This window comes from Lissotriton vulgaris, chromosome 10, assembly GCF_964263255.1.
Source record: "Lissotriton vulgaris chromosome 10, aLisVul1.2, whole genome shotgun sequence".
In the NCBI taxonomy this organism is placed as follows: Eukaryota; Metazoa; Chordata; class Amphibia; order Caudata; family Salamandridae; genus Lissotriton; species Lissotriton vulgaris.
In genome coordinates this window covers 251,954,733-251,980,930 of record NC_141698.1, presented here as the reverse complement: position 1 = coordinate 251,980,930, position 26,198 = coordinate 251,954,733, and the positions used below count along the sequence as shown (strand labels likewise).

General features: G+C 46.9%; 1 protein-coding gene across 1 annotated transcript in view; it reads right to left on the bottom strand.

Moving 5' to 3' along the window:
• Positions 1-6,403, bottom strand: part of LOC147685058 (GTPase IMAP family member 7-like) — a 510,455-nt gene extending 504,052 nt beyond the window's left edge. The window contains exon 1 of the mRNA XM_086940944.1: positions 6,245-6,403. The gene's annotated coding sequence lies outside the window, so the exon portion shown is untranslated. The remainder of the gene's footprint in view (positions 1-6,244) is intronic.
• Between the last annotated feature and the right edge of the window lie 19,795 nt (positions 6,404-26,198).

Below are 26,198 nucleotides of genomic sequence, written 5' to 3'. Positions count from 1 at the left end.
GTATAGCCCAGCTTCTAATGGCCTTGTAGAAAGGGCAAACAGCTTATTGAAAGAAGGTGTGCAAACAGCTGTGGCTAACAATCTTGACGTTTGTAAGTATCTGTGTGATAAGGTCTGAAGTTACAACACAACACCCCATTCAACCACTGATGTTTCTCCTTATGTTTTCCTAAGGGGTAGAAAACCTATTTCTTTACTTAATCCATCATGGTTGAGAGGTAAATTCGGGGACAGTGATTCAAAAATTGATTTACGCAATGTCAGAGAACATGTAAAACAAAAACAAACAACATACAAAATAAATTGTTCTTTGAGAAAACATGTCAAAGTGATTTCTTTGTCTCCTGGTGACTGGGTGCTTATAAAGAAACCTATTAAGGTAAGCAAAGGAGAATCAAAGTTCTCTGAACCTGCAAAAGTTATTAGGGTATCAAAAATGGCTGTAATACTACAAGATCGCGGATGGTGGAATCGAAATGCAGTGACTAAAGTTACAGAGGAACAAGCTAAAATAATTTGTAAAAGATTCAAAACTCAAACAGACGCAAGTTGGTTTGACTTTGGTGAACTTGTTCAAAAGAATGACATTAATAATCACTCTTCTTCACTTTCTTGTGAAAGTGGTGGCAATGGTGAATCTGAGAATATTGTTCCCATGGTTCAAAGATCTATGGAAAATGTCCAAGATAATGCCTGTTGTTCTGGTGATAATGCACCTATCAGGTGTAGTTCTCGCATCAGGACTCCTTTTCATTCTGTTGATTTTGTTTATTATTGAAATGGTTTTCTTACTTGTATTTAGAAACTACGTATATAGTTTTAATGTTTTTCTTTTTTTTATTGTGTTATAGGATGGGGGTGTGTAGAGAGTGGGTTATTTGTGAATACACCTTTAATAGAATGTATTATTACTGTGCATTCTGTATTCTGGAATGTTAAATGTGCATCTTTTAGATTGCTACCTGCTAATTGACTGGATTGGTCATGGGTCCTATGTATGGAAATAAATCTTCTTTTCTTTCCTGAAAAATTTGGAATTTCCTTGGATTTATTTTGGAAAGAACTTCCTACAAGGATCTGCTGGGACGCATTGGAAGGTAAACAAGCATTTGCAATATATGGCTTTGCAATATATGCATTTGCATATATGCAAGTCATATATGGTTTGGATTGCAATTGTTAGTTGTGGAATTGTGTTGTGTGGATTGGATCTGTGTATTGAAATAATGTAGCATGGTGTGCAGTGTAATTATGTGGATAGTAATTGTGTGGTATTGAGTGTACTGGAATTATATGGAGTGGGATTGTGTGTCATGGAGTGGGATTGTGTGTCTTCGAGAGAGATTATCTGGAATGGTATTTTGTGTTGTGGAGTGGTATGTAGTGGAGTTTACTTATGTGGTGTGCTGTCCAATATTGCAGCATGTGCGGAATTATGTGGTGTAGATTGGTTGTATCTGGTGCGTTGTGCAATTGTGTTGTTGGTTTGAATTATGTAGTTTGTTGTTGAATTATGTGGTGTGGAATGTGTAGAGTTTAATTTGTGTGATGTGGAAGTGTGCACTGCTGAGTGAAAATTATGTTGAGTGGTATTATGAGGCATGGTGTGAAGTGTAGTTATGTTGAATGTTGCTACGTGGCATAGACTGGATTTATGTGGAGTGTATTTATGCAATGTGGAGTAGAGCATAATTATGTGGCGGTAAATTATGTGGTGCTGAGTGGTATTATGTGGAGTGTAATTATGTTGTTTGATGAATTGTTTGGGAATGAATTGTGGAATTGTGTGACATGTGGAATTATGTGGCATGGTATGGTGTATAATTGTGTGGAGTGGAATTATGCAGCATGTTGCAGATTTATATTTTGCGGAGGGTAATCATGTGTTTTGGAGTGAGTGTAAATATGTTGTGGGAACTATAATTATGTAGGTTGAAGTGGAATTATGTGTAGTTGAACCTACTGCATCCCCTGTAAATCAAACAAAGTACAATTCCTATTGCATTTTCAAACTGTTCTACAATCAGCAACGTATTACTCTAAAGTATTTAATGCTTACCTGTGCCAGACTTGCTTGGTTCTGAAAAAAAACAACAGTATATAAATGTGTGTATACTTGTAAAGCGCACTATCACCTGAAAGGTATCTTGGTGCTGTACACCGCTGTGGAACCCTTCCTGGCTTTCCCTGTGAGATGCCCCCTTACTGGGCACCTCCAAGGTGAGGCCAGGCATCCTAGCGCTTTCGGGGCCGTTGTGGAGATTAAGCAAGCTATTGCCCAGAGTTGCAGAGTGAAACCCTTGATTAGAGTGGACACCTAGGCGAGAATTATCGAGTCCGTGGACATTGAGCCCAAGACCCTGCCGCGTCAGGAATTGAACCTTGGTCCCGGGCCAAACCTCTTCCTCAGGGTCTGCCGCTCTAATCGGTGAGCCATAAGTATATATTTTTATACAAAAACAATTGGCCTAGAGTTCAGTTCATGAGTGTGTGAATTAATTTGCTGACTGAGTGTGTACATCAAATGCTTAACACTGTCCTCTGATACTGCCTTACTGCTCGACCACTCTACCACAAATAGAGAGTAAGGTTCTATCTAACTTTAACCTCTGCCTACCTCTGGGGTCACCTGGACTCTATACACACTATACCTCATTTTGGTGTAGTATATATATATTGAGCCAGTTTCCTACAGGAAGCACCAGAAAACAGACATTGGCTCATGGAAATAATACTACACTAGCATTAATTAGCAGCACTGGTACCCGAGGAGGCTTGATGCCTGTTATGCGTGATTTTGCATTTCAGTGCGGTGATGTGGATCACCACACTTAAATGCGTTAGTCTAATGGCTAATGCGTGGTACTTGCCAGGGCTGAATTAGGTGGTGTGGAAATGGACAAGCTGTGCATGCTAAGGCTTTTATGTCATGGGGTATAAAGTGGACGTTTGTCTATTTTTCTTTGTAAAAATAATATGGGCTGTTTCTTTACCTTCCAGTACATTTCTGGACAATTTGTTAAGCTAAATTGTATTGTTGCATTGTGCGCATGCTGGGAAGAACAAGTGTCTGGCATAAATGCAAAAAATCATCCTACATCTCAGTATTAACTTCAACACTTCTAAGCAGTAATTCCAATCCTAGAATGAGTTACCTGTTTGCTTTACAATGACAGTTAGTAAAACAAGTAAGTGCTTTGTGAGCCTGTATAAGTAGCAAAGGTTTTAAAGGGACTTGTTTTCGTGCAAGTTTTTGCTTTTCCCAGTTCACGGAAAGGATAAAAATCATCTCCAGTTAATAATAGGGTTGACAGGAAGGTGTGATAGCAGAATATTGATACGTGTTGATCTGGTGAGGACTGTGGGCAGCAAGTGCTTGATATACTATTTGCATAGGAAAATGCTATATTTTTATCATTATCCTCCATTAGTTATTAGAAAGGAAGGAGGAAGAGAAGCATTCACTGTCAGCATTCAGTTAGCCTTATGGAGAAAAAGAATGCTGTGGTCTGTGGTAGATGCCGCCCAGAAGTTATAGGTATATGTATCAGGAGCTGCCATTGAAAGGAAGTGGAAATGTGCTTTAGATGTTGCAGGTATTGATGGCTACTGTGCGCTTACAGACTTTGCTGGGCTGACAGTGGGTGGGGAAATGCTACGTTGTTACTATAGGTTTAATTACATGAATTACGCATTCTCTCTGGCGGTGGCTTTGGGGTACTTGCTGACTGGTGCTACACATGGGATCAGGTTTGCCTTTGACAGGAGCTATGGTTAAGTGGGGTGCATAGTGTAAATTAATGTTGGTGTGAGGAAACAAAAACTCATCCCCTTTGTACATTTAAGATTATTGTGTGCACCATGCAGAGTATGAAAAGTATCAGGAACGGCTTTGATGCCGTAGAGGCTACCAGGAAGAACTGTTTTGGGGTGGTCAGTTGAAGAGATTGTTTAACATGTTTTAAACTACTACAGAGACATTGGGAGGGCAGCAGCTCAAAGGTTCTGTCTTTACTAGTAGGCAGTGGTTAGATGGGGACCGGCCATCAGTCTTTCTGTCGGTGGTGGACATGGGAGCAGAGGGCGGTGATAACGGGATTGCAGTGACATACGAGGGGTGGTTTTAAAGGTGGGGAAAAGCATGACTGCGGGTTCTGTAGGGGTGAGAGTAGGGTTAATGGATGCATTAGTAGCAGGCATGAAGGCAGTGGTCTGTGTTTGGAGGTGGTTAACTGAGCAGGCTTCGCTTGAAGGTCGGTCATCAAGTTGGAGGATGTGTTTGGTGGGCCGGCTGGAGGCAGTGTTATGTAACTTTGCTGGAGGGCGCAGCAGCAGTATTTACTGATATATGTAAATTGCCTGATGTAAGGGCGGGTGTGACCAATGGAGAAACCAGATTCATTTTTTATGGCCGGGGTGAGCCCTTGCAGGATGGCGGATCGCTGGCCCCTCCATGTACTTTGCAGGGGGGGCCCCCTCAAGTTTTGTTACACCACTGCCAAGAGTGAAAGAGTCTATGGAGTACACTTTTAAGTAGCATGGTGCAACTCAGAGGAAGTCACAGCCAATAATATCCACCTAAACTAAATGAGTCTATATCGTGCAACAATAAGAAACATGTAAATGTATAGCAAAGCTTAGCTCCCAAAACTAGCAAGACAAATGAAGTGAAGTTCATACAAGAGAAAATCGGTTCAAAGAGTCCAAACACAGCTGCAGTGTGCCACCAAGCAGGAAAGCACAACATTTAGAACTGTCAACGGTCTTTAAATAATAGCAACACTTTTTGAAAATCATGTAGTTAGCTTAGGTTGGATGAGTGGGCGTGCTAGACAAAGGGGGGTTAGAGAGAACGTAGGTTTGAGAAGGTGACCAATAGTAGAGAGATTCCCAACATGAAAGACGCCACATGAAGTGCCCTTTAACCTCTCCACCTTTTAGTTGGGTTTTGGGCTGTACATCATGTGAAGAGGGTAAGGCAGGTCGAGAGGTTTCTACTGTACCCTAAGGGTGGTAGTTCACTTTGGAATCGGAACTACTGAGAAATAGGATTCCCTGAGGTTTTTGGGTCTATGTGGCTAGGCTCTGCCACATAGCGGGGACTAGGAGAGATGGACCTAGGCACGTATAGATATGGTAAGGAAGAGAGACAGTGGTCACGGAGGGGAAAGGCACCAGATCCCGCTAAGCAGCTTACAATACAGTCAATGCATGCCTAAATCAATATGCAGGTGGTGCATTAAAGAAGGCGGCAATTCACTGATAGGAGCTCCCTTGGCAGGAGTTGGAGGCCACTCATGCGGGCAATGGTGGATAGTGGAATGGGAAACATGCACGAGCGTCCCTCAGGAGCATCGCCTAAGACATCACAGCATCACACCCACATGGGTGGCCTCTTTGCAGCTCATGTAAGTGATTCCAAAGGGAGAGAGTCACAAAGTCAGGCCAGCAGCCTCAGAAGCTGAGCTACTAAGAGAAAGGACTCGCTGTAGTTCTCAGTGCTGTTCAGCTGGGCGATGAGGCATGGAAAGACCAAGGAGATATGGACTTGGTCAACAAGATGTAGGGTGAAGAGGCAAGAGAACAATCCAAAGTATGCAAAAACACAATGCAATAGCCATGGTAAGCATCAATTCATTACAGTTAATGCTAAAAACGTGTGAACAAATATGACAACACTTGTGAGGAGTTGGAGGTCACCCGAGAAGCAAATGGGTGACATATGAAGACAAGAAACATGCACTGTCACCCAGTGAAGCACTGCCTCGGCCTTTGAAGCAACAGTCCAAGATGGCTGCGCTCCAAAATCAGACAGGTCACAAGGTTGAGGGTGATGCAAAGCACCGGCAAGTTGAATTAGCGAGAGAGACAATATGCTGTCGCCTTCAGGGCTGTGTGGCAGAGGTTTCGGGCTTTAGGACATGGCAGGACCCTGAAGAGGAGAGCAGTGATTCAACACAGCCTACCCAGGACATTCTGTTCAACAGATTAGTAAAATAAACACACAACTCAAAAAAACACCGGTGGTGCTGCCAATTAAACATGTCTAAATAAAATCCGCATCAATCATGCAGTTCTGCGCGAATAAGAGCTCCTTTGCTTGGGGTTGGCTGTTTGTCCCGGTGGAGACGTCCATCGCATGCTAGCGACCGCCTCGGCCGTGGGTTCATTCCGCTCACTGCATGGGTGCTAAAAGAAAACCCACCCTAGATTAACGAACCCCAACATGAGTATCAGTCGGTACCTGCAATGGCGAGTCAGCTTGCTGGAGTCTGCTGCTGCGCCTCGTAGGGTTGTAAATCACTCTACTCCGCTCCTGGTGATAAAATAGCCACACAGACAAATAGTAAGCAGCGCTGCCCTGACAGAGGAGATGCGTCAGATGTACAAAGGTGAGGACACTGCAGGAAGGGGATTCCCTGCCTACTGTCGCTGTGTCAGCTAATTCACCAGGAGAACTTTGGATCATCCCTTATCAAAGCGCCCCGAAATATTTTTGCACTTCAAGGAACTTCATACAGCATAATTCTAAGCATGAGTCCAATGTGCAACTGATAATTAGGTTAACGACCTAAAGCTGACATAATTCAACGTATAAATCCTACACTGTAAGCAGATAATGAATTGTTTTTCGATTTGCATTACCGAACTATTTGCAATACTTTTCTAAAGGAGCTGGGTTGCTATATAGTACGATGGCCATAAATATATAAGCTGGCCTACATTTACAAAAGGTGTACAACTGAAGAACAGGCTGAAGGGCAGCTGCTGAGAAATATAGAATTAATGCTTGTTTACCTTATATAATTGTGTATGCTCCTAAGCTGTCTCGCATAATAATAACGTTGGGTGATTTACACTACTGGTTTGTGCTGCAAATAATATTTGCTACGCTCACCCACTTTAATACTACTCAATTTTTGGGCGCCTGGTCATGACTGATTTGCATATGGCTGGGTTCGAACTGGAAAGGCATGGTGAGCAAAACAACGATGGATTTAGGGCCAGATCTCAGTACTGGGGTCAATGTATGACATTGTTCTGCATTCTGTCCATCAATTGCTCTTTTTGCATTTGCCACACCGAGTGGGACGGGTGAGTGGGACGCGTATGCCCAGACGTAGGTCCCATGCTCTCCATGCCACTGGAGACAAGCAATCATGGCTGATGAGGGCTGAAAACCTGAAACCGTTCCTAGGTTACTTGTTTCCAGACCAGGGAGGATCTCCCCTGGCAGTTCGGGCTAGACTGTTCCCATTGGGCACAAGGTCAAAACTGATTTGCATATGGCTGGGTAAAAAATGGAATGGCATGGTGAGCAAAACAACCAATGGATTTGGGCTCAGATCTCTGTACTGGGGTAAATGTACAACAGTGTTCTGCATTCTGTCCATCAAGTGTGCTTTTTGCATTTGCCACCCTGAGTGGTACGTGTATGCCCAGACGTGGGTCCCGTGCTCTCCATGCCACTGGAGTCAAGCTATCCTGGCTGATGATGGATGAAAGGCTGAAACCGGTCCTAGGATGCTTGTTTCCAGTCCAGGTAGGACCTGGCCTGGGAGTTTGGGCTAGACCATTCCCATTGGGCGCAGGGTAAAGAATGGTTTTCATATGGCTAGGTCCAAACTGGAATGACATGGTGAGCAAAAATAACGATGGATTTGGGCCAGAATCTCTGTACTGGGGTGAATGTATGCCATTGTTCTGCATTCTGGCCATCATTTCTTCTTTTTGCATTTGTCAGTCATGTGCCCTCCATGCAACAGGAGTCAAGCTATCCTGGCTGAACGTCCAAAATCGGTCCTAGTAAGCTTGTTTCCAATCCAGGGAGGACCTGGCCTGGCCGTTTGGGCTGGACTCTTCCCTTTGGCCAGAAGGTCAAGACTCATTTGCATTTGCCCAAACCCGCTCCTAGGATGCTTGCTTCCTGTCCAGGGAGGAACTGGCCTGGCATTCGAGCAGGACTGTTCCCATTGAGCGGAAGATCAAGACTGATTTGCATGTGGCTGGGTCCAAACTAGATTGGCATAATGAGTAAAAAAAACGATAGATTTAGGCCCATGATCTCTGTACTGTGGTGAATGTATGACACTGTTCTGCATTCTGTCTGTCATTGTTCTTTTTGCATTTGTTACCCCTGTAGGACGGGTATGCCCAGGCGTGGGTTCCGTGCTCTCCATGCCACTGGAGTCAAGCTATCCTGGCTGATGAGGGCTCAAAGCCCGACGACACTGGACCTAGGATGCTTGTTTCCAGTCCAGGGAGGACCGGGCCAGGCAGTTCAGGCTGGAATGTTCCCATTGGGCGCAAGGACAAGACTGATTTGCATATGGATGTTTCCAAACTGGAATAGCAAGCAAAAAAATGATGGATTTAGGCCCAGATCTCTGTACTGGGCCGAATGTCTGACATTGTTCTGCATTCTGTTCATCAAGGACTTGGCTAGTGACTGTTTTATTTAGTTATTCTTTGTAAAGTTGTGCATCTCTGGATTCTTGAACATATTCCATTGATAGAGTCTTGTGATCGACAGTTTACAATGAGCAAGACTAATTTCAAGGGGTTTGGGGGATCCGGGAAAGCCGGCACACTTGACGCTTTTTTAGTTAGAGCGGAATCAGTCTTATTGCATGAGATCACGCTCACCCAAAGGAGGCTGTCCCTAGAGCCCCGTAGAGTCTCTATAGGAGTCCCTGCAACCTGCTTCCAACTAACCTTGTCCAATTCTGTCGACCCGCTGTCGCAATCTGTTTCTGGCTCCCTTGTGACATCTGTTTTGGCTCTTTCCCCCTCAGCTATAGATTCAGTAGTTACCATCCAGTCACCTGTGAAAGTACTTACTTGCCAACAGAGTCAAATACAGGTAAGCAAGGGGGGGGGTCGCGCCCACAGTTTCCACCAAGAAAAGAAAGGCAGGGGGTATTCCACTCACTGCACATCAGGCTAGTAAAGTGGCCAAAACGAGAGGGGCTGCACGGGGTAAGAAAGGGGGTTCCATCGAGGGCAGTATTGCCAAGACTTCTAACTCTGCAACAAGTTGTCCACAGGTTAGTTTTAACCAGCTGTCTACTGACTCTGAGGACAGGCTTATTATAAAATTTGAGGCTAAATTACTAGTGGCACTGGAACCCATAGCCTTGCAACACAAAGCTATTACCCTAAGACTGAGCAATATCGAGCACCACCTAACTCGGCTAACATGTAGTGCAGCCAATGGTATGTCAAGTGGCGTAGCCGCATCCAACGGCAAGGATGTACCAGCCCCTAACCAGTCATACCCTCCCCCCATGGAGACCTGTGTGGCTGCCTCAAGCTCCTCCTCTGTTCCACCTTTAAGACCGAGTAATGTACCAGCTAATGAAGTGATAGCCCAGTCTAGGCCAAATCGAACAGGGGCTTCCCGTGTGAGGTTGGTGCAGGGTTCATGGGCTAAGCAAACCCGTACAGATAGTCTTAACCTACACCCAGAGGCTACACCCTACACCATGATACTCACAAATGTCCCCCCCCCCTTGAACCGGGTGTAGAGAATTGGGTCTCGCTTAGGAACAAGGCCCTCCACCTCATAAATACCAAAACCGGGTTGGGGGTCCATCTTTTTAGGGGTTTCAAAATGGCAGGCAGAGTCTCTTGGATTGGTAAATCTAGGAAATCTAGTAACGGAGACTGCGTGGTGGTAAATTTTGGGACCCCTTCACTTGTTAAAACTATCCTAGATAGAACTGGATCAAGGTTCACCAAGAGGGAAGGCATCAGCATCATGCCTCTAGGGTTTTTTTAATCAAAATTCCCCTCAGTCACAAAGGGGTGGGGCTGGCGGCAATCTACTGACACACACACAGGGAACATACACATTTTCTGTTCCAACCCTCAATAGGTTTGATTGTTTTGCGAATCTGGAGGTTATTGATTGACTCTATTATATAACTCCCGATGTAAGCCTTACACCTGTATCGGGGGCACCTTGTGGGGACTTTTATGAAGTGGGCCACAGTTGCAGAAGTGAAGACCCTTTAAATGTTCCCCAGTGTCTTCCCCAGACTTCCAGCCTGGCTCCCCTGGTGATGGGTGGGGTACGGACCAAGGGCATATCACTTATGTCAAACACTAAGGATAAGGTCCTTGCACCTAGTATGTTGCACCCAGTCCTAGGAACCCCAAGAGCCAGTCGAGTATTTACTGCACCCAGCTCTGACACAAAGTTTGTCTCTTGGAACATTGCGGGACTAGCTAGAAAAGTTGTATCTACTGAATGGTCCGCCTTCATTGAGAAATATGACATAATGTGTTTTCAAGACACCTGGGCAGTGGATAGGGTATTTTGTGAGGGATACATCAATATATCAAAACCGGCCGTTCAGGGTCAACGGGGCAGGCCGATGGGGGGCCTGACAGTGTGGGTTAGACAAACACAGATCATTAAGATAGAGGAGATTGTCATTGATTCGCAGGACATCCTCATTGTTAAGCTAAAATTGGGTAACTCCATGGAAATCCTGATAATTAATATTTACTCTAGGGGTCTTCCAGGTGGGAAGGCCTCTGATACTATTGCCAATTTGGATGGCTTTTTACTGAATCATAGAGGTCACACGAACATAGTTATAGCCAGGGATTTTAACTGTACCTACGAACCTCTTGATTGTGAGGACATGAATTTTAGTAACGAGGAATATGAGCAGTGGCTAATTCCGCGGTTGTAATTGCAGCCTATAAAAAAGTGGACCAGTGCAGCACTCCAATTGAAAGTATTCTGTTTGGAACACGGGCTGAGGGCAGTAAATGGTTGCACGGTATCAGATAGACTTAGGTCGTCAACCTATACTAGTGGGCTCCGTTCTAGTCAAATTGACTATTTTATCATAAATAAGGAGTTTTGGTCTCATCTGGTAGATATGGTGGTAGAAGTTCGACCCGAAAGCGATCATAACCCACTTTTGGTTAGCTTGCGGCTTCCCGAGATCAAGCCTGCCGATGGGTTGCGTTCCCAGGAGGATTTTGTTCAAGGTCACATGTCCAATGATACGAGACGCCTTAATTGGGCAAAGGTAGTGCAAAAACAGGAAACCCTCCTAGCTATGAGTGACCTAGTAGCAAATACCTTAGCAGTACTACTGACAGATACGGTAGATGGAGTTAGAGTTGGTCACCTTCACGAGACCCTTTTTAACCAACTTAGAGGTTTTTTTATAACTATAAACAAAAAAAGAACATGTATCACCCGCCCACAAGGCAGCGGTCTGGTATAACTCACACTGCCGCTCAGCTTATAGATACCTGGAAGGGGCCATCAGGAGTCAAGATATGGATGCCATAAAGGAGAAAAGGAAGGAATACAAGGTTGCTCAAATCCGGGCCAAAAGAGATTGGGACGAAGCGCACTGGGCAGATTTGTTTAGAGCCTGTTCTGGGAAAGATATGTCCGAATTTTGGCACCTGGTCAAGTGGGGGAGTGGCAACTCGTGCAGGGTGCCAACTAATAATGTGGAACCGGATCAGTGGGTCCACCATTTTAGTGGTCAGTTTGCAGGGGACCTGATTCCCCAGGTTATCTTTGCAACGCCATCTTCCCCGCCCGCCCTCTGTATTACTAAGAGGGAGTTGGAACTTGCACTCCACCAGGTCCCAAAGGGTAGGGCCCCCGGACTTGACTGTATCCCAGCAGACTTGTTTCTTCAGGACCTGGACTCCTGGGCTACGTACATACAAATTCTAATGAATGCTATCGATAAGGGTGCTGAGATTCCTAAAACCTGGGTTGGTGCAGTGATCCTTCCCATTTTTAAGGGGGACCGCTCCAAACCGGGAAACTACAGGCCTATAAGCCTGATCGACTGCATCCAGAAGGTCGTGGCCAGGGTCATTTTAGGTAGAATGCAGGCCTGGCTGGAGAACTTTCATATTCTTTCTGATTTACAAGCCGGGTTCCGGCAGGGTATCAGTACTGTGGACCAGGTTCTAAGGTTTGTTCTTAAATACTTGCGAACCGTCACTTTGGGCAAAGGCTCAATATATGCTGCCTTTGTGGACCTCTGGTCCGCTTTTGACCTAGTTCCTCATCCAAAGTTGTGGTTAACCCTCTCTAAACTAGGCATGCCTTTGGAAATACTGGCCTTTTAATCAAACTACATGCGGATAATTATGCCCAAGTAAGATGGGACATGGCAGGTAACACCACAGCCAATTTTCCGGTGGAGAAGGGAGTCAGGCAGGGGTGCGTATTATCACCCATCTTATCCTCTATTTATATAAATGGGGTTCTAGATTATCTTGACAACTATCCCACTGACGCCCCGTGTTTTGCAGGAAAACGGGTACCCCTCCTGATGTTTGCAGACGACACCCTGATCCTATCAAAAACTAGACAGGGACTCCAACGCGCCCTTTCAAGATTTGAGGCATTCTGTGGGGACCACAACTTGGTTGTCAATGTAGACAAAACCAAGTTCATGGTCCTACAGAACAGTGGCAAATCTATTGATGAAGTCAGAATGCAGGAGGGTATCTTAGAACAAGCTGAGACTTTTTCCTACTTGGGGGTCACGATTGATAAAAAACTTAGCTGGAAACCGCAAATAGCCAGCTTGACTGTGAGGCATGCCCAACTTTCCGGGGTTTAACACAAGGAACAAAAATGCTCCTACACTAAGCCCGTAGCTCCTGTACTGCAGATCTACAAAGCCAAAATTAGCGCATCTATCTTTTATGGTGTTGAGCTGTGGGGAATTGTAAACCTCGAACCACTAGCGGTGAGCCAAAACACATTTTTAAGATCTGTGGTTGGGCTACCGCAATCCACCCCCCTGGTTCCCTTATATTTAATTCTGGGGTGCTGCTCCATCAAAGATGTTGCATTATATAGGCTTGTAGTATATTGGAGGAGACTCTGGGTGACACCCGAGCTGGCCAATTACGCTTTGGCTCTGGATGGAGTCAGGAAGTAAGATGTCAACAAGAAACTTCCATGGTTTAACTGTGTAAGGAACATTTTTTGTGAGATAGGGTGGAGTCATTTGTGGATCTCGCCTTTTGCAAGGCCCTTTCCCAGTAAAGCTGAATTAAAAGCAGCTTACTGGCATATGATAAACCTTAGACGGTTTACAGTCTCCACGGGTCTGACCCTGACTAGCACATTTCTTGAGAATAAGCAAGAGCCCAATTTTGAACTGTATTGGGACATAATCACTTCTCCGCGTGATAGGAAATTGTTCCAGCAGTTCAGTGTAGGCTCCCTACCAACTAAGGCCTTTATTGTGAGGTGGCGGTCAAATTCTGAGGCAACAACCAGCAGGTGCCCATATTGCCCAGACAGGGTTGAATCTATACCACACATTTTCTTTGCAAGCCTGGCGTATAGTGCACCGAGGCGACGCTGGTTGAAACCAACCTGTCTAGCTCTGGGAATTAGAGACTACAGAGAAGTGTATAGAATACTAAAAAGTGCACTAGATGGCCCAATTATGATAGCAACGGCCAAGTTCCTAGGGCAGGTGTGGGTGATTCGGTGGTCCGGGGGAAGGTTTAGGTAATGATATCCCCTGTACATGTATGTTTTATTTCTTTTCATCATTGCATGTTGTGTTACTCTTGATGAATTCTAAATGAAATTGGAGTCTCTTACTGTATTATTTATTATCTTAAAACTGACAGTGTCATGTCCCCGTACAATCAAGTCTTTCGACCCATGAGTATTGCTATGGTTAACCCGGTTTTTTACCCTTGGATTGTGATAACTTTTTTTGATTACTTTTAAATCGAAATAAAGTTTATAAAATGAAACTTTTCATTTAAAGTACTTAGAAAATTGTACAACATAAATTACCATTTGCCCCATTACTCCATTTACCAGAGGGAGAGATCCTATTCCCTAGTTCCCCTTTAGGAGCATTAGGCCTTATCACTAAACTTGCTCATTCTATAAAAATTAGCAGTGGCGTTAATCCCAATTACAGGGTTTAGGGCCCGATGTAGGTGCCCTAATACCGGTCGGAAACTGCCGAATTCGGCCGTTTCCGACCGGTATTACGGTTTTCAGATGTAGGGCATGCATTTACAGAATCAGTATTTTACCGATTCTGTATTTTACCGATTCGGTAAAATTACCGAATCGGTAAAAGACCGATTCTGTAAATGCAGATGTAGCTGGCACATGTCAGAGTGCCACAGGGCTTGAAGCATCGGTATTTTACCACCCAATCCAATTGGGTGGTAAAATACTGTATACAGGTGTGCAATCTGTGCAATGTGACACACAGACATGCCCTTAGGGCATGTCTGTGTGCCACATGGCACACAAGTCAGGAATTGGGGTGCTAGAGGGTTTCAAAGTGACCCCCACTGCACCCTTGCAACAATCGGAATTTACCGAATCGGTAAATACCGATTCGGTATTCCACATTGATTCCTATGGGCTTCAAGGCCCATAGGAATCAATGGGGGATACCGATTCGGTATTTACAGAATCAATAAATACCGAATCTTACCGATTCGGTATTTACCGATTCTGATTTACCTACATTTCCCCCCCTCTAATTTACCACTTCTTAAATACCGAATTGGTATGATTCTGTATTTTAGAAGTGGTAAATTAGATTTACCTACATGGGGCCCCTAGTGTTCTGGGTCCCAGTCTATCCATATCATAAAATGGTAAGGAACCGTCCCTTAATACTTTGATGAATATCAAGCTAGATTTTCCCTTTAACTGTCCAATCATTGGTCTTGTTTATGCAATGATAACTACAGTTTACCATTCCAGGACTTCATTTTCAGCACTGCTGGTTTTCAAGAAGCTGTTCATATCGGGCATAGAAAAACATGATATACTTGTGATCCACTAGTTTCATGCATCCAAGAGCCAATGTGATCCTGGTTTCCACTAGTATTTTATTTTATTTTTTTAAATTTGTTTTTATTGTTGCATCACATAGCAATTGTCAGGATTGAGAGTAGCGCAAGAGTACGCAAGCGCCACTAACCTTACTCTGATGGCCAGCAGAGACGATAGACGATAGTCCTTCCAACTCCGCTCCGCACAAACCCCTACAATGGAATATACCCACTGTTTGAGTCTGTACGAATAGGGGCCGGGAGGAAGATTGACATCGGGGAATGGCACGTCAGGTATCGTCTGGTCTGTTACCATGAGGTGACTGGTACCGGGACACTGCAGGCAGGGGAGACAGAGAACAAAGGATTATTTCCGCAGTAAGACTTACAGGAACCCAGGATCCCTTCCCTCTTATCTCTACTCACCAGTTTCTCCACCCCATGTATCCTTAAAGGAATCCTCAACATAGAACCCTAGAAAATAGGTGACCAGAAGTACAGAGGAGTTAACGTCACTCCACTATCTCACAGTTCGTAATCTCAAATAAACCTTTGAAAAACGCACTATCGAAACGTGGAACCACCACGCAATAAACCCACTGTTTCCTTGTGGTTACAAATATAACATTATCAGAAATTGTCAGTAGCCACTGACAACAAGCACCAAGGTTTTCCCCGGAATGTAAACAAGAAATGGCGGCGGCAGAGACGCCGTTTGAAATAGTAACAATACACAAAATAAAGAGGAGGCGAGCCCGCACTCCTCTTGGTACTTGCACGACTGGAAATGGCTGTGGACCAAAGGTTCTCCACCAAGATATCTGACCACGCTGGCTGTTGCTCGGCGTCGTGCAATCTAGGATCTCTGACCACGCTGGCTGTTGCTCGGCGTCGTGCAGACTAGGATAACTGACCACGCAGGCTTTTGATCGGCGCTGTTCTCCAGGATCTTTACTTGAAGCAAAAGGAAGGCTCATCTACAATGAGCGAGTACAGAACACGATTGACAAGCCCCGTTGTGTTCCGGAGGTGGAGCTTATATAATGTCCTCCCACTGAGCCAACCCCCAGCGCCGGATGGCCTTCTGGGACTTGTAGTGTTTCCGCCATGGACTGGATATACGAAATCCTTTACCTTGTACCTTGTCGATGGTAGCGATCGCTACAGAACCCCCTCTCGTGGACCGCCGTCCCGGCGGACGTCCCGGCTTCCCTGGATATCGCTCATGGAATTGTTCCACCAACTCGGGACAATGCAGATGGTCCAAGGGTTCCCAGGTTCTGTCCTCGGGACCAAACCCTTTCCAATCCACCAGGTACTGTATGCGACCTCGGACCAAGCGAGAGTCCAGAACAGAACTCACTTCATACTCTTCGTGGCCCTCAACTTCCACTGGAAGGGGACGATCGGGCAATCTCACACTCGGAAGGCACGGACGCAGGAGTGACACATGAAAAACAGGATGAATCGTCCAGGATGCAGGCAATGAGAGTTTCATGGCCACAGCGTTTATCCTCTCACAAATGCCATAGGGACCCACATACTTTGGTTTCAGTTTCGTAAGTCCCTTGATATGGAGATTACGCGTAGAAAGCCATACCTTGTCCCCCACCTTATATTCAGGCTCAGGAGTACGCCTCCTATCTGCGTAGGCTTTCTGGGATTCTTGGGCATGTTCGAGATTGTTTCGTGCCTCAATCAGTATAGCTCGAAGATGAGCATGGTGTTCATGAATGGCAGGGACCAAGGATTCAGCAGGCCATTCAAAAGGGAACATGTTAGGATGGAATCCATAGAGGCAAAAGAATGGGGAACATCCCAAGGTGGTATGTACCGCGTTATTATAGGCGAACTCTGCCAACCACAAGAGAATGGTCCAATCTGTGGCATTCTGTAGCGAGAAACACCGAAGGTATTGCTCCAACGTCTGATTCAGAGTTCCGTTTTGCCATCTGTTTGCGGATGAAAGCTCGTCGAGAGCCGCGCATCAATCTGTAATATGGCACATAGAGCCTTCCAGAAACGGGAAGTGAATTGTGTCCCTCTATCCGTGATCAGAACCCTCGGTAAGCCATGTGGACGGACGATGTGTTGGAGGAAGACTTTGGCTAGTTCACTGGAGGAAGGTAATCCAGGCAAGGGAATGAAGTGTCCCATTTTCGTGAGGTGGTCCACTACTACCAGTATCACCGTTTGTTTCTCACACGGGGGCATCTCTACGATAAAGTCCATGGACAACGTGTGCCAAGGTTTGGGTGGAATTGGCAACGGTTGTAGCAGTCCCGGTGGTTTGATGTGACTGGATTTCCCCTGGGCACAGATTGCACAGTTCTTTACGTATTCCTTGGTATCCATTCTGACACCAGGCCACCAGAAGGAGCGTTCCACATTAGCGATAGTCTTAAAGATGCCCATGTGTCCCCCTAGAACAGAATCGTGAGACCATTCCAGGACTTTGCGTTGTAATGCAGGGTTGGGGACAAATAAGGCATGGAAATGATAGGCCAATTGATCTTTTTCACATCGATTTTCGGGCTCTTTCTGTACCCAAGCAGTAATATCCTGGTCCGTTAGGGCAACCCGAACGTCGTCCAGGAAATCTTCGGAGGTGATCAAGGCGATAGCTCTTTCCGAGGAGTCGGCTCCTTTCAATATAAAAGGGGGGTCCGTATAGGTAGTTGTTTCTTCCTCACCCAACCTGGATAGCGCATCTGCTTTCCCGTTACGAGTTCCCGGTCTATATTTGATCACAAAATCAAAATCCGAAAAGAAGAGAGTCCACCTCAATTGTCGAGGAGTCAAGGCCTTAGCCGTCTTTAGGAACAGAAGATTACGGTGATCAGTGATGATTTCCACCGTATGTAACGCTCCCAAAAGGTAATGTCTCCATTCTTCGCATGCTCTTTTGATGGCCAAAAGCTCTTTGTCGGTGATTGAGTAGTTTATTTCACACGGAGAGAGTTTCTTGGAGTAGTAAGCCACCGGGTGGAGTTGACCAGAGGTAGGATGGCGTTGAGAAAGGACTCCCCCTAGAGCAAACTGAGAAGCATCAGTTTCCAGGACAAACGGAATCGTGGGGTCTGGATGTCGAAGGATGGGGGCTTGCGTGAACTTCTCTTTGAGGAGTTGGAAGGAGGAATCGGCTTCCTCTCCCCATTTGAAAGGAACATTCTTTCGCAAGAGGGCTGTGATGGGATGGATGATTCTGGAGAAATCTTGTATGAAACGCCGATAGTAATTGGCAAATCCGAGAAAGCTTTGCACAGATTTAACGTTCCGTGGCGTTTTCCATGTAATGATGGCATCCACCTTACTCATGTCCATACGAAATCCATAAGCGTCAATAACATACCCCAAGAAGGCTACTTGTTGGACATGAAAAAGGCATTTCTCCAGTTTGGCGTACAAGGAGTTCTGTTGGAGCCTTTCCAGTACGATTTTCACATGGGTGATGTGATCAACTAGAGACACGAAATAGATCAAAATGTCGTCTATATAGACCACACAAAATGTTTCCAAACACCCCCTTAACACTTCATCCATAAAAAACTGGAAGGCGGCGGGGGCGTTGCAGAGGCCAAAGGGCATCACGCGGTATTCGTAGAGACCGAACTTTGTTCGAAACGCAGTCTTCCACTCGTCTCCTTTCATCACGCGGACCAGATGATAAGCCCCGCGGAGATCAAGTTTTGTAAAGTAGCGCGCCCCTTTCAGCTGATCCATCAATACCGGAATTAAGGGGAGTGGATAGCGATTCTTGATGGTCACCCTGTTAATGGCGCGGTAGTCTATACATGGTCTCAATTCCTCGCAATCCTTCTTTGGTATGAAGAACATGGGAGACGAGGCCGGGGAGGTAGAGTGTCTAATGAACCCAGATGCAATATTGTCCTCCAGATATTTTTTGAGGTACAATGTTTCTTTTTCCGTAAGGGCGTACACCCTACTACAGGGGATATCTGCGCCTGGAACAAGATCAATCCGACAATCGTATGTACGATGTGGAGGTAATTGGGTAGCGGTCTGTTTATCGAACAAGGCCTGAAAGGATATGTACTCTTCAGGAAGAGTGCTGGCACAACAATAGGCATCTACCACACATTCATGAGCCAAGAAGGTCGCGATCGAAGGAACAAGGGGAAAGTCGTGATGCATTCCTTCTTGACAATGTTCCTTACAATACTCGGAGGTCATGTTCACTGTACGGGAAGCCCAACTCACCACCGGATCATGTAGTGTCAACCAGGGCATGCCTAGAATGAGCCGGAACTGAGGGGCATCGATCAAGTCAAACTGAATATATTCACAGTGATCTTCACCGAATCTCATCAAGAGGGCCAACGTATGGTAAGTAACTGGGCCTGACGTTAGTACGGTACCATCCACTGTCTTAACGGTTTCAGGTATCGACTTCTTCTCACAGGGGATACCCATACGAAAGGCATAGGTCTGGTCGATATAATTTCCTGTCGCCCCCGAATCCAACAAGGCATCTACCTTTATAGGTTTCTGGTTGGCAACCCATAGAGCGACATTCACATTCATATGGGCGACTGCAGGGTGTAAAGTATTGGCTACAAAAGGAGAGACCGGATCATGAGGTCGTCTCAAACCAGGGGTCTCTACCTGATTCAAGACCGACAGTTTTCCGCCGGTTCATCAGAACTAAGAACAGCCTGCCCTCGGGGAAGGGGATTTTTTCCAGGGACATAATTCCTTGCCCTACAGTCATTGATGAAATGCCCCCCTTTACCACAGTAGAGGCAGAGTTTCAGCCTCCTTCTCCTGTCTCTTTCCTCCCGGGAAAGGGGCCCACGTATTCCCCCTATTTGCATGGGTTCCGGTCCTTCTGGTGTTTTAGCCTTGTCATCTACCCCCTGTCGGGATTTAAATAAAGGATAGGAGTAGCGGTAATCCCCCCCTCTTCTTTTTTTTTTTTTTTTTTTTTTGGAAAACCTTTATTGAACAGTATGTGCAGACAATTACGGGCCTACAACCCTCAGGCCGGCCTCGACAATAATGGTCACATCAGCAAGTAATGACACCTCTCAGCGACAAAGCAATAGATCCACATATATGCCAGGTTACGTTAAACACAATCATGCCGCTAGGCGACAGGATGATGAGGTTTAATTTTTAAAATAAAGTTCTAAAATGAGTCCATAGCAACAGGTCCGGAAGGAGATGAATCAGAGCAATGCAGTTAGGACTTATACTGGGCAGCGATCACAAGGAGGAGTAGCAAGCATTATCCGAGAGGCAAGCGATCGCACTCAATGTAACCAGGATCGTTAAAAAGCATATCAAATGGCGATCCCCAAACGCTACCCATAAGCACCCACTCTCCCCACAGACCCAAGAAAGAAGTGATGAAAGAGCTAGCCAGAAGAATAAGTGTAGGAAGAGAAAAGAGAGGAAGGAAGAAAGAAGAAAGAAAAATGAGGCCCATAGAAAGAAAAAACCGACAAGAAAATATACCCCCCACCCTACACACATGCAGAGGCTACGGCCTACCCCCCCCCTAGCAGAGTGTCTGTCGCCCCAGAAGAGTACCCGAAATATAGATGAAGATAAAGAGAAAGCTAAAGAAAGAATAGAATGTCACGGTTGATCGGGGGAGGGCCAAGGATTTATGTAAGCAAACAAAATCGATACCCGCGGTCACCCAGCCCCAGGCTCCAACCTAACACCCAGGCAACTTGTACCTCCAACAATCACAAGTCCCAGTCCCAGTCTTATATGTTCCAGTATGCAGCAAGAAAGTCCCCATCCTCAGCCTTGTCCCCTTCGAATCCGCAGTCCAATCGAAACCAGTCGCAGCGCAGCCAGTGTGGACGAAATGGACCACCTTGGAGACCACCGTAAAAGTTGGGGTGCAGGAGACAAGGCAAACTGGATCGTTGCTTGACTGTAAAGAGCCAGAGGACGTACCATCGCTAATCCACGGCTAGAGCTACAGGGAGCAGAACGGTGTATAGGTTCCAAAATAGCAGCCGGCCGGTGCACAGAGAGCAAGTCCAGGAGGGCGCTCGGCAACATGGCACCCAAGAACAAAGGAGATGGGCGAGGCGGCGACGGGGACCCGAGCCCCGGCCGCACCAAAGAGGCAATATCGTCAGACTCCTCCAGAAAAGGACCGAGGAGTACCGCAGCGGGTCCTGGGACACGTCCCTCCGCCACCGTTCCGCACCCCAATTCGGGTAATCCACCGACAGTCGGCTTAGGGTATGGCTTAACGCGCCGCACTGGAGAGTCATCCTGGCCAGCCAACAGGGCCCCATCGAGCCGGGCCCCCAATTCGGTAGCAAAATCGCGGAAGGCCAAACGCAGGTCCCCCAGTGCCGCCAGGATGTCGCAGAGCCTCAGCGGTGGATCGAGGATGGAGGGTGCTGCTGCGTCCGCCATCTTAGGTAAACTGCCATTGAGCGCCCAAGGAATCAAGCCCCCGGCACCAGCCATCGACATCAGGCAAACAATGAAACCTCTGTGAGGCCCCGATGGTGCAGGAAACGTGAAGGCAGCCGAACGTGAAGAGGCTGTAAGGCTAGGAGCAACTGTAGCGCAGGGAGACCCACCGGCAGGATCAGGGCGTCCGTTGCAGAAGATGGCGACCGCTGCTACAAACTGCAACAAAGAAACAATCCCGGACCCCTTCAGCCGGGCCGGGATACATGAAGCAGGAGCCGGAAACAATGTTGCGATCGAGTCGCGTTGGGCTGCTGTCAAGGAGAAGGCTGCTGTGAGAGATCCACCAGCGCCGAGCTCCAAGTCCGGTGCCCCGGCTCCTCCCTCTCCGCAGCGGCCGCCGCTGTCGTAGTCGCCTCCGGCCGTCCCCTCCAACAATGGCCCGGCTGCTCCCTCTGCAGAAGGCCGGAATGGTGACCGGGGCTTAACTCCGCCGTGGCAGCTCCGTTTCCGACCGGGGACACTGCAACGTGGTCAGGAGTGCAGCGCCGGGAAGCGTGATGCCAGGAGGCACAGGATTTCGAGCAGGATCTCGGCGAAGGGCGCCAGGGCCGACGGAGCCGAGGGGCTAGGCGGCCATCTCGGCTGCAGGCTAGGCTCCTCCCCCCCCCTCTTCTATCCCCCTTTCGTTCCAACAGCCGGTGATCTAGTTGGACTGTCAGGTCTATTAACTCCTCACAGGTAGTAGGTAATTGTACCACCTGAGCTAAGACATCTTTTAGTTCACCCCGGAGTCCTTGGTAGAACAAGGAGATCCGTTTCTGGGCCGGCCAGTCCGTCTCTACGATGAGACGGTTAAAGGTCGTGATGTACGACAACAGATCTTGGGACCCTTGTCTCAAGGTCATTAATTCATGATCCAAGGACAACATGTGAGACTTCCTGTCAAACAATTTCCTGAGTTCTACGCAAAAGGCAGCAAAATCATGTAAAACAGGATCGTCTTTTTCCAATAAAGGGATAGTCCAGCTGGACGCGTTCCCCCCCATATAGGACATCAGAAAAGCCGTTTTGGATGCTTCGTCCTGGAAGACCATAGGTTTGCATAAAAAATGCAGACGGCATTGGTTCAAAAAGGTTTCAAATTTTCTTGGGTCCCCATAAAACCTTTCGGGAGGAGCCAGGGGTATACCATGATTTTGGATGATATGTACAGTCGGTGTGGCCTCCGCAGAAGTGGAAGGGGCTGCTAGTGAACCCCCGGGTTGGAAGGAAGGGGGAGGCTGCAGAGTGGCCGGCCGAATCAATGGTTTCGCCACCGGCTCTCTCATGGCTAGATCTGATACGTCTTTACGTAGATCAGAGATCTCTTTATATAAGGCCTGGTTCTCTAACCGGGAATTCTGGACTTCCTGTTGAAGGCTTGTAAAGCTCTCCAACAGGGCGGTGAGAGTGGCATTCGTATCCATCGTCTAGGCTGGGCTGTATTCTTGGGCTTGTCAATCTGTCAGGATTGAGAGTAGCGCAAAAGTACGCAAGCGCCACTAACCTTACTCTGATGGCCAGCAGAGACGATAGACGATAGTCCTTCCAACTCCGCTCCGCACAAACCCCTACAATGGAATATACCCACTGTTTGAGTCTGTACGAATAGGGGCCGGGAGGTAGATTGACATCGGTGAATGGCACGTCAGGTATCGTCTGGTCTGTTACCATGAGGTGACTGGTACCGGGACACTGCAGGCAGGGGAGACAGAGAACAAAGGATTATTTCCGCAGTAAGACTTACAGGAACCCAGGATCCCTTCCCTCTTATCTCTACTCACCAGTTTCTCCACCCCATGTATCCTTAAAGGAATCCTCAACATAGAACCCTAGAAAATAGGTGACCAGAAGTACAGAGGAGTTAACGTCACTCCACTATCTCACAGTTCGTAATCTCAAATAAACCTTTGAAACACGCACTATCGAAACGTGGAACCACCACGCAATAAACCCACTGTTTCCTTGTGGTTACAAATATAACATTATCAGAAATTGTCAGTAGCCACTGACAACAAGCACCAAGGTTTTCCCCGGAATGTAAACAAGAAATGGCGGCGGCAGAGACGCCGTTTGAAATAGTAACAATACACAAAATAAAGAGGAGGCGAGCCCGCACTCCTCTTGGTACTTGCACGACTGGAAATGGCTGTGGACCAAAGGTTCTCCACCAAGATATCTGACCACGCTGGCTGTTGCTCGGCGTCGTGCAATCTAGGATCTCTGACCACGCTGGCTGTTGCTCGGCGTCGTGCAGACTAGGATAACTGACCACGCAGGCTTTTGATCGGCGCTGTTCTCCAGGATCTTTACTTGAAGCAAAAGGAAGGCTCATCTACAATGAGCGAGTACAGAACACGATTGACAAGCCCCGTTGTGTTCCGGAGGTGGAGCTTATATAATGTCCTCCCACTGAGCCAACCCCCAGCGCCGGATGGCCTTCTGGGACTTGTAGTGTTTCCGCCATGGACTGGATATACGAAATCCTTTACCTTGTACCTTGTCGATGGTAGCGATCGCTACAGCAATAATCACAGTCATATTTTTCCGTTGGTTGCAGCGTCAACATTCTGCTGCAGTCAACCAATAGCGCAACTTTTTCTTTTTTATTAAACAACTCTTAACTTTAAGGTCATCGATTGGATAGTTGGTACATTTCAGATAGATTATTAGAGCATTCAAATCAACCATCACAATGGGCAAAGCCTTTAATACCACAATTTGCAGATCTATTATGCCAACCCTACAAGCCCGGCACACTCTGGGGCTACCCTGTCTGAACCCCTCACCACATTCCGTTCTCCCCTACTCAGTTTCCTCCTCATCCCCTGAGCTATCCATGTCTTCCTCTTCCGGCAGTGGCTCACACAGCTCCCCCCTATAGGTGTTCCAAGGTGTCCATATTTTGTTCCATTTACGTGGGTTGGCTCTTTGTTGGTACACTGCCCGTTCCACCACCATAAGCATGTCCATATTCCGGCACCACTGTGCCAGGGTCGGCGTCTCGGATGATCCCCATTTCTGCGCTATATCTCGCTTTGCTAACATCGTTCCAATGACCACCCATTGCCTTCCATATGATGTTAAGTTGTTTGGGCCCCACACATTCAACAGACAAACTCGGGGGTCAGGTGTAATCGGGATTTGTAAGGTTTGGGCCATCGTGCGTGTTACTCTCCGCCAATAGTCCACCATGCTGGGACAGGACCATAGGGTGTGGTACAATGTGCCCTCCTCTCCGCAATGCCTCAGGCAGTGGGGGTGATCCGCTCTTTGGATTTTGTGCAGAGCGGTGCGTGTATAGTATACTCGGTGCAATATTTTGAATTGCACCAACCTAAATCTTGACGAGATGCCAGCTTCTTTAGGCGATGCCAGCGCTGCATTCCAGTCTGTCTCATCTAGTTCTCCTATTTCCCCCTCCCATTTTTCTTTCAATTTCTGCAAAGGGTCAGGTAAGTTGTTTATGAGTTTACGGTAAGTGAGGGAAGTAGCACTGGCCTCCATGTAATCTGTAAGTAGTCGGTCCTCCAACGGGGCCGATTCTGGGACATTAGTGCCTGGTTCTATTGCTGACAGTAATGCGTGACGAATCTGTATGTAACGGTATGTTTCAGTAATGCCCAATTCGTACTGTTCCCTCAGGGTCTCAAACGGAACCACTCCATCCTTCATCCACATATCACCCACCGTGGAAATCCCGATATTGTCCCACTGTTCGATGCCTTTACTGTGTCTCAGATTCCCCAAAATTCTGGAGTCCCACAGGGGTGTAAGTCGTGTAACTACTCCCTCCCATTTTAGTCGGGTTTGGGCTTTATGCCATAGCGTCACAGTGTGTTTAGTTGGGCCGCTGAGTTTTGCCATCAATCCTTTATTGTAGAGTGGGGCCAGAAGCGTGTTTGTCCCTAGCTGCCTCCTATCCGCCATATATGCCGGATCGTCCTGCGGCCTGTGTATCCACTGGTTAAGCACTTTGAGGTGGGCTGCCCAGTAATATAGTTCCAAATTTGGGAGTGCTATCCCTCCACTATACCAGTCTCGAATCAATTTCACATGCGCCACCCTGGCCGGTCTGTTTCCCCACAATAAACTGGACAGTTGCGTCGATATTAGTCGGAAGAACGATGATGGGACCAACTCTGGCGTAGTTTCCAGGATGTATAGGAAACGGGGTAGCGCCATCATCTTGAAAAGTGCGGCTCTACCCAACAGTGTTAATGGGAGGGTTTTCCAATGACGTACGTCTGATTTTAGACTGTCGAGCAGTGGCCTGAGATTTAAGTCCTGAAAGGTCGCATGCTCTCGTGTGATTTGGATCCCTAGATATTTAAAGGAGGTGGATTTTAATAATAATGGGCAGTCCGCACTTAGGGTCGGCGGCGTGCCGTGAAGCATATAGAGCACAGATTTCGTCCAATTTATTTTGTATCCCGAGTCTGTGCCGTGCCTCTCACACAAGGCCAGCAGTACCAGAATACCAGTTGCTAAGTCTGTTAGGTAGATCAACATGTCATCGGCATATAGTGACACCCTGTCTTCCCAGTCGCCTCCCCACCGTATGCCCTTCAATAACTGGGTGGTCCTGATGATGGTGGCTAAGGGTTCCAGGACCAGTGCGAACAGGAGCGGCGAGAGTGGGCACCCCTGTCTCGTTCCCCTCGCTAGTGGCATTTCTCTCGAGATATGGCCATTTGCTGTCACTCGGGCTACTGGGCTTTTATACAAAAGTCTAATCCACGCTACAAATTTTGGGTCAAAACCCATATGCTCCAGAACCGCAAAGAGGTAGCGCCATTCCACCAGGTCAAACGCCATTTTGGCGTCAAGTGACAGCATAGCTGCTGGTTCTGACAGTATTGGAACCCGTGCCATCACGTCGTGTAGGCGCCTGAGATTCATCGCCGTACTCCTATGCGGCA